We start from the raw sequence: 8,298 nt of genomic DNA, 5'->3' as shown, positions 1-8,298 counted from the left end.
GAAATGAGAGCAGGGGTCATTCACTGGCCACATCATAGATCACGCGGATGTCCTTGGAGTTTAAAGGGGATTCTTTTTACAAGAAATCAATTTACCTAAAGAGCTATGGGAAGTAGTGTGTTATATAATGCACTGTATGTGAGAACACCACGTTTGCCCAAGTTACTAGAGCAGTAACAAAATGGCGCAAGGGCACCACCCCCTCTGCCCCGACTCCACCTGCTTCGCAGCTGACGTCACGGCCCTCCAGACACGAAAGGGCTCCTGATCCTCTCAGAGTCGGAACTGAAGTCCAAGGACATCGAGTGGCTCCTCCAAGGTCATGGGCTGTAAGTTGGGAATGGGACCTCTGCCTGCTGACAGCCAGGGCATTACTCCCTTGATGACTTTGTATTTATGCACGTAGAAAGAAAGCATAGGCCGGCGCCGCGGCTCACTAGGCTAATCCTCCGCCTTGCGGCGTCGGCATACTGGGTTCTAGTCCCGGTCAGGGCGCCAGATTCTGTCCCGGTTGCCCCTCTTCCAGGCCAGCTCTCTGCTGTGGCCCGGGAGTGCAGTGGAGGATGGCCCAGGTGCTTGGGCCCTGCACCCCATGGGAGACCAGGAGAAGCACCTGGCTCCTGGCTTCAGATCAGCGCGGTGCGCCGGCCGCGGCGGCCATTGGAGGGTGAACCAACGGCAAAGGAAGACCTTTCTCTCTATCTCTCTCTCTCACTGTCCACTCTGCCTGTCAAAAAATAAAAAAATAATAATAAATAAAAAAATAAAAAAGAAAGCATAAATAAATTGTAAAGATGTATTTATTGATTTGAAATGCAGAACTATAGAGACAGAGAGAGACAGAAAGAGATCTCCCATCTGCTGGGTCACTCCCCAAATGTGCACAAAGGCCAGGGCTGGGCCAGGCCAAAGCCAGAAACCAGGAGCTTCCTCCAGGTCTCCCATGAGGGTGCAGGGGCCCAAGGACTTGGGCCATCTTCTACTGCTTTCCCAGGCCATAGCAGAGAGCTGGATCAGAAGTGGAGTAGTTGGGACTCAAACCGGAGCCCATATGGGATGCCGGCACTGCAGGTGGGGGCCTTACCGGCCCCCATGCATAATTTTTAATTCAGAGAATGGCCATGGTTCACAGGACATTCCACCTGATCCTTAATGCAGACTCTCAGGTGTGAACAGCCCAGAGACACTTGGAGACATAGGAAAATGCCTCAACTAACTTCCCCTACAGAAAATGTGGAGAGAAGTTGTTTTTACAGCTTTGAAGAAGTGCTCATCAATTGATTTTTGATTTTACTACACCTTCAAACTAGAGTATTTGTTTTTTTTTTTCTCAATAAAAACTCAGAAAATAATCTCTTCTACCTTAGAGATGAACACAGAGCGCATTAGATGTAGAAGAGCTTCAGGCCTGGTCCAGCCGAACATGGAGTTGGATAGTTTGCCAGAAAGCCTTCTTACTTTAGAGACACAGGATGCACCCTCAGTTATGGCAAAACAAGCCCAACCGCCAGTGCTGTGAGCATGAAGAAAACTCTCGGAGACCCCACAGGGACGTTGGCGACGCGGTGTCCAGACCAGGGTGCTTCGGTGATTGCTCAGAGCTCGGGCCGTGCAGAGCCCACTGCCGGCATCCAACACAAGCAGTGCTGGGCGTCTAGAGCCACATAATGAGGAGAGAGATGCAGACTTTAGGAGCAAATCAACAGGCACAGAGATGAGCCCCGTGACACCTCCTCATGTCAGACCCCAAAGCATAAACCCTGCAAGGAAGAAAACACACGCATGCATATGTACATAGCATGTGTGTGTGTGTGTGTGTGCACCAGCTGTGCTGACATGACATGTGGCATTGTAGGTAGCACTAGAAAACTTGAGCACTACAGGACTTACGCCTACCGGTGCCTGCATCTGCTGATTGCAAATCCTGTGACCCCGGGCAGGCCCAGTCCCTCCATGGGCCTCATTTTGCACAACCATTAAAGAGAGAGATGGTGTCCTGTGATCACTAAGGTCTTCCTTTGAATATTCTCTGACCCCGGGGCTGTGTTCAGAATTCTTGAACCAAGAAATTAGCCACTTTTAAAGATTTGTTGCTTTGACCTGGAAATGTTCCTTGTGTTGTCTTTGTTTTCCCATTAGGGCAGACATTTAAACAAAACTAAAAGGAGCTACTGTTGTTTTCCAAGCAGTTTGTGTGCGATAAGAGAAGTGATTATCCCAGCAAAACAACCGTGCCCTCCTGAATGTTTAAATTCAGCACTTTTCCTCCCCCTAGTGGATGTGTCAGGTACTTCCTCTAAGTGGAATTGGTGTTAAGTTATTCATCAAACCAAACGCAGGAAATGAGCTGGCATAACTAACTCATCACCAAGGACTGAGCCCTGCGGGTATTACAGGTTCTCCACACAAATGTGCAAAACATTCTACTTGATTAAAGAAATTCAAGATGAGTGATGGAATGGTGCAAAGTAGAGTGAGCCCGATGTGGTCTCCCAGTGCCACACTTGGATCCAAATGGGGTGTTTAGCATTTGATGTGTGCCCGTGAGCACCTGAAAGCCAGTCCCCCTGGGAAGGTGAGTGGGCCTGCACAGGAGACAGTAACACCACGTGAGGCGACACGGGGCGGCGTGGCGGACATAAGTAGTGTTCAAAAGCGGAGTGGACTGGCAAGAACTGATTTCACTTGCACCCAGCTTACGTGCATCACTCCCATTTCAGTGGAGCCCTTCGATTCTGCTCTCCAAGCTCTTTGGTGATGTCCCAGGAAAGCCAGCCCCAGCCTGCTCTGTCTGCGCATGGATGCCAGTCACAGGGAGGGCCACAGTGATGCTAATCATCTGTCCATCTGCCTCTCCAAGGAGATTCCTAATATTATTTTCTACTCCTTACAGTGTAAAGGAACAGAGAGGGGTGAAGAGAGTGGGACTTCAAGGTATTATCACTCAGTCGTTGAAATGTCTTCCTGCTGCAAAGTTTTTATTTTTTAAAGTACAATCAAGCAACACAGGATGGCCGAATTCAACCTGTGAGTAAGCCCAGTGACAATGCAGCTAGGCCATGAGACAGAGACTGTCCCAAAGGGGGAGCTGTAGCTAGCATTAAGAGGGAGAGAAGGGGAGAGAGAGACCCCAGGGTAGCTGTAGCTGAGCACTGAGAGATACCGCAGGTAGGGAGGCAGAGGGAGAAGGAGCCAGGGAAGGGGGGAGGGCGGGGAGGAGGAAGCAGCGGAGGGGAGCTGGCCTGTGCAATTTAAAAACTTGATAGCAGAAACGAAAATCTTAACACTTTTTGAACAAAAAGTTGAGGAAAACTTACCAAATGTAGTGGTGAATTTATAAAAACATATGCAGGAGAAAGTAAAGAAATTTAGAAAAAACAGTCCAAGATATCTAACATTTGAATTACAGAATATACAGAAAAAGAGAAGAGGCAAATATTAAAAGCAGGGTTTTTCAGGGCCACGTTGTCAAAGAAATTCCAAGAACTCCAGACTGAAAGGACTCCCCACGAGCCAGCCCTGATCCTGAGGGTGATGGTGGCCAGGGACTGGCCAGGTCAGCGGGGGCTGGTTGGAAGACTTAAGAACATGGACACCAGTGAGACCCACGCCGAGGCCAGGCAGGTCACGAAGAGCTGTCAGACCCGAATCTCAGACAGCCATGGAGCTGGTCAAGCCACTCCCCACTGCAGAGAGAGCAAAGTGACCCCAGCCCTCTCTACCCCTCATTCCCCACGGCTTCCCACTGGCTCTCGCCCCAGGGACCCAGTTGAATCTGAGGGAGAAGCCAGGGTAAGAGTTAAAGACTCAGAAATCTCTGACAACTAGCCTTTTCTATTAAAAAGAGGGTATATTACCTACAGGAAATGTCAACATCACCGATTACTTTAAATTTTCAATTAGGTAAGAACTAAATCTGTTTACCTCCCCTAACCACGCTGGGCTGCTCATGAGAAATACTGGATGTTTTATGGGCAATAGGAAAGGACACTTTCTTCTAATTGTAGATGTCATCTGAGACTGAAAAAAACTCCTATGAAGTGGGGAGAAAACAAGGCCAGACTCAATCTCTCCTCTCCGCCACTCACAACAAAGAAAATATCTGGGTAAAGGAACACAACCACCTTAGAGAAGCCTGAAGATTCAGGTTGATTTGCGAGTGGATGTATTTGCCTGTATGAAGCACAGCTTACACTCTGTCTCATGCAAAGACAGCGACAGGGCACGACCCCCCTGTCTTCCTGCACACCTGCCTCGTGCTGATGGGGGATGCCTGTGTTGCCGTCTTGGGGGAACTTCTGTCTGGAGCTGCCAGTCTGCTCTGAGGCTTGAGCTGGTTGAACCGTGCCTCCACTGTGTGTGTCAGCGTTCTGCTGCTAAAAGGAAATAACTGAGCAGGCTAGCGTTGCATACAAAGCAGGTTTATTTTGGCTCGTGGTTCTGGAGGCACCATACCAAGGGTCCAAATCCATGATCGCTTTCCTGTCTATGCGGCTCTCTCTCTCTCGCTCGCTCTCACTCTCTTGCTCTCTTTCTCTCTCTCTGTTCTTACAAAGTCACCAGGATTCAATCATGGGAGCATGACTGCTCTAATGATCTCATCTCATTCCTTCCCAAAGGCCTTGCCTCTGGAAACCACAGTTGGATTTTTAAACTCACTGCCATGAGACTTTGGGAGTGAAAGTCCTGTGTGAGCTGCAGAAGGGCAAAGCACACTCGAACCGCAACATCCACTTTTTGCTGAAATTTGCGTGTATCTAAATGTGGGCATCTACACGGACACCAGGGAATGCTGCTATCCGGCATTTCCACCTATGACAGGTCTTAGTGGGACTTCCATGCATCCTTAGCAGTGCACGGACTATGCCTCTTAGTCACACTTAGAACAGGCACACAAGCTGCAAACATCTCTATTTAAGTTTTCTGTGCAATGAGTGTCCACTGGACACTGGGAATGTGTTAATGGGTTTGAAAGTCCTGCAGATAATGCCTCTTCATCCTTACTTTGTAACAGAGGCTCAGAGAAGTGCAGTAGCTTGCTGAGTGCCACAACAGAGGTCAGACTCGTGGTCAGGTCTGTAGATACTTAAGCCTGGGCTTCTCGTACTGTCCCTTACTGCTTGCCTAGCTGTAAAGGAATTGGCTCACACAAGCTGAACCTACTTGTTGTGAGACAGCACACACATGGGAATTCTGCCTCAGGCTAGACAGAGTAGCAGAAACTGATGAATCCCCAAATGGAAGCGACCAGAATGTCAGACAGACACCGTAATGAAACAATAGCAGTGAATAAAAATGATCCCCGTAATAAGGTGGAGATGAAGGGAGCCTCAGCTTCTGACTTCTGAGAGCTTCCAGACTGAAAAGGAACTCAGACAGCACCCAGCAGACCTGAGCTAAGGAGAGGGAGCCGGGAGCCCCACGAGAGCAAGGCAGTGGGGGCTGGAGGGAGGTACACACAGAGAGAACCTGGGAGTTCTGCAAAGCACTCACGAGAGGGAGGTGCCGCCCCAAACAGGAGCAGAGCCATCCTGAAGGTTAGGGGGACCAATGCCAGCACTCTCACAGGGCCGGGCACAGGGCCTGGTTAAACTTGTCAGAATGGGGACATCATGTCCAGGGGACTTCATGGTGTGCTCAGAGGGAGCTTGCCTCAAGTGTGGCAGGTGATTGTTCTAGATGAGGTGGCACCATCTAGCGAGTCATAAAGGCAGTTCTCAGAAGGATCAGTCTGTCTCCAAAACAAAGCTCAAGAATTTTACTTGGCAAAGTGAAATTCAGAATGCCTGCCGTCGCATCAGATCTATCAGGCTTACACAAAAGGAAAGAAGGAATATATAAAAATAAAGAGTGAACAGAAGGATCCATCAAAGCCAACTCCGAGCTGATAATGACTTTAGAGGTTACAGGCATGGTATCATCACTGCATTCCATAAATAAAAATCAGATAAGCAAAGGCATAGGAGGCATGTCTATCCTATCATTTTCTAGGAATTAGTGTATATTGAATTCAGTTCTAGGTTCCAGGAGTTTTGTTTTTCTCTCCCTTGTATTACTTTAAAGAGCTCACTCCAGTATCTTCTCACTTGCATTTTATCTAAAACTTGGACTCCTCGGTGTCTAAGAACAAAAGTACATTGAAGTGATTAACTGCAGATGAGACGCTGCAGGAGACACAGCAGCAGAAAATACTCCAAAGGAAACACAAGGCAGAAAAGGATTTTAAGGAATGAAAAGTTCATCAGTGACTGTGGGACAGCTGCAAGCCATCTAACATATGTACGATTGGAGTCCCCAGGGGAGAAGAGAGGGAAAGGGAGACAGAAGAGCCATTTGAAGAATGGAAGAAAAATTGTTCAAAATGTAATGAATACCATAAACTCACAGATTCACAAGGACAACTGCAAGTACATAAATCTACTCCAAGGCACATCACAACCAAATGATTCATCCCAGTGAAAAAGAGGAAAGGCAGCCAGAGACAAGGGCGGGGAAGAGAGGGCGGAGGACAGCAGATTTCCCAGCAGAACTGATGCAGTGAGGAGACGGTGGGGCTGGGTCTAGGAAGGACCAAACCATCAGCAAACAATGACAACAGCAACAAAACCCTTTCAGCCTGGGATTTTAAACAAGTGAGCGGACCTCGAAAACTAAGGCACAGTACGCTTTTCTTCATGTACGGAAGGTGAAACGACTCAACAGTCGTTGAAGGAAACGTTGAAGGAAGTCATTCACGCTAGGGCATGAAGACCAAAGAAGGGCTTGGGCCCAATGTCCAAAGCAGGTCTAATTTGCGACAGCTAAAACCTGGGAATCAAATGCCCGTCGACAGGCTACTGGGGCTATGTCCAGAGATGGAGTACCACTCATTGGTGATGAACCCTTGGCTCACAAACCAACATGAGTGATTCTCAATGTTTTGCTGCTAAGTGAGGTCAGGTAAGAGCACATGCTGTCGGATCCCATTTCTATGTGATTTTAGAAAATACATGCTGATTTCCTTGTAATGAGACCCCTGTTTGCCGGGACTGGAGTGGTGGGGGCGGCTGCAGGATGGGGCTGCACCGAGCTTGCGGATGCTTCTGGAGGTGACGCACGGCCCACTCTTGGTTGCGGTGATGGTATCATGAGGTCAGCATAAACCATAATGTGCACTTAAATGTATGCGTTTTTTGTACGGCCATGTATAGCTCCACAGAGCTGCTAAAATGGCATTTCTGTTTCCTATATTATTGTACAAAACAAGGGATACTTTTAAGATACAGGAGGAAAATAAAAATCACTAGTTATCACCAAGAAAACATATTTTTGCTAATGCACATCTCAGTTCCTTGATATTGTAGCAAAAAGATGTATCTTAATGTATTTAACTAGTCTACATTATATATTCACATATTAACATTTATATACACAAATACATCCTAATCATCTGATAATATTTTGCAGTTAAAGTAAACTACTTTTGTGTGCACCACTAATTATTTCCTTGGTATACATTCCAGAAAGATCACAGAGTCTGAACAATTTTAAGGTGCTCTACAATTCCTCCTGGAAATAAGAGACATTTCAGACAGAAGCATCAACAAAACAGGAGATTCTGGTCTAGCACAAAACAAAAAACAGAGGGCCAGCCCTGTGCCACCAAGAGAGGCAGAGCATGGGGAAAGATGGTGCCAGGTTCCCAATCATTTCCCTGAATGGACAAATGTTCTTATGTGGAACACTGGGTCTCTCCCTGCCTTGGCCAAATCTCCTTTTGCGTAGGCAAAGGCAGAGACCAACTGAGCCCACCACTTGCTATCATAATGCTTTCTACACTTCGTGACTATATATATATATATATATATATATATATATATATATAGTATATATGTGTATATATATGACTATATATATATGTATATATATATTTGCTCAAAACCAAACACAGGACTGGGGAGCTTAAACAACAGCTGTTTCTTTCTCATGGTCCCAGCACCTAGTAAGTCCTAGGCCAAGGTGGCAGCAGGCAGGATTAATTCTGAGTTTCTTTTCCTGGCCTGTAGGCAGCCATCATCCAGCCAGGTGATCACATGCCCTCTTCTACAGGGGCAGAGCAAGAGATAGGGAGGAAAGAGAAATGGCGAGAGAAGAGTGCATCAGATCTACATCCCCACCAAGTGTTCATTTAACCTTGATTCCATCCTAAAGACTCAGCATCCAGACAGCATGATGCTGGAGGTTGGGGCTGTGACATGAATATCGGGGACACACAAATATCACAGATATCCAGCAGATATCTGTAACAGATACTCAATC

Source organism: Oryctolagus cuniculus, chromosome 2 (assembly GCF_964237555.1).
Source record: "Oryctolagus cuniculus chromosome 2, mOryCun1.1, whole genome shotgun sequence".
Lineage (NCBI taxonomy): Eukaryota > Metazoa > Chordata > Mammalia > Lagomorpha > Leporidae > Oryctolagus > Oryctolagus cuniculus.
The sequence above is the reverse complement of the archived record's forward strand: the minus strand, read 5'-3'. Positions refer to the sequence as shown.